General features: G+C 54.0%; 1 protein-coding gene across 1 annotated transcript in view; it reads left to right on the top strand.

The window, feature by feature from the left end:
* LOC104274797 (A disintegrin and metalloproteinase with thrombospondin motifs 10-like) overlaps positions 1–927 on the top strand; it is a gene marked incomplete at its 3' end in the record, with an annotated part of 25,037 nt that overhangs the window by 15,722 nt on the left and 8,388 nt on the right. The gene's annotated exons all lie outside the window — the stretch shown is intronic.

Here is a 927-nt window from a genome sequence, read left to right as displayed (position 1 = left end):
CCTCCCCCAGCTTTCTTGTAGCCCCCTTGAGATCCTGGAAGCCACAATAAGGTCTCCTCGGAGCCTTCTTTTCTTCAGTGTCTTCCTTCAGTCTTTGTTGTGCTCTCAAGGAGCTTAGATTACAACCACGGGTATTTCTGCACCAAAAGTCAGCGGTGCAGTGTGTACAATGGTGCTGGGCACGTGTGGGAACCCACCTTGGGGTCAGACATCCTACTGGAGAGCCTCATCTGCATCCGCTGTAAAAGATGGAGAGGAGGATACAAGTGGGACCTGAGCATCGTGACAGTGACAGATGCCTCCAGCCAGTACAGAGTTTGGCTCAAAAATTTTAGGCACCTACATGTAGGGCTGAAGCCTCTCCTTGGTAGCCAATGGACACCCTTGAGGTAGTGACTTCATCCAAACTCTGTTAGGACAGGAGCAGTCCTGGCTTGCCTGTGTCTCTGCACTCGTGAAACAACCATCTAGGTCAGGAGCTTATCCTGGATGCTGAATGGGACCTCCAGAGCTGGGTAAAGGGGTCTGAACCTTCACGTGCAGGACGGATGACCCCCGTCAGAGCAGATGGGTGCTTGAGTCAGGAGCAGCAGAGGGTATGGGAGGGATGGCTGGAAAGATAAATGGATGGTCAGAAGGAAAGGAGATGCGAAGAGGACAACAGGGATGGCCGGGAGGACAGGGGATGCCAAAGGAAGAGCCGGAAGAACGGAGGAGACGAGGGGCGCTGAAAGGCAGCTCTCGGCAGCGCTGACTGCTGCACCTGGGACACTGGCTCTCCAGTGCCCCCACAAATCCTGCTTGAGCAGAGGGGCAGCAGCCTGGGGAGAAGCCAAAGGCAAACACAAGATTTGTTTGTGCCTTTTTTCCCCTCCCGGCCTTGCAGAATGGAAGAAATTCGTAAAATGAAATTGCTGGAGAGGGGGG

Source organism: Apaloderma vittatum, unplaced genomic scaffold (genome assembly GCF_000703405.1).
Source record: "Apaloderma vittatum isolate BGI_N311 unplaced genomic scaffold, ASM70340v1 scaffold17805, whole genome shotgun sequence".
NCBI lineage: Eukaryota > Metazoa > Chordata > Aves > Trogoniformes > Trogonidae > Apaloderma > Apaloderma vittatum.
The sequence above is the reverse complement of the archived record's forward strand: the minus strand, read 5'-3'. Positions and strand labels throughout refer to the sequence as shown.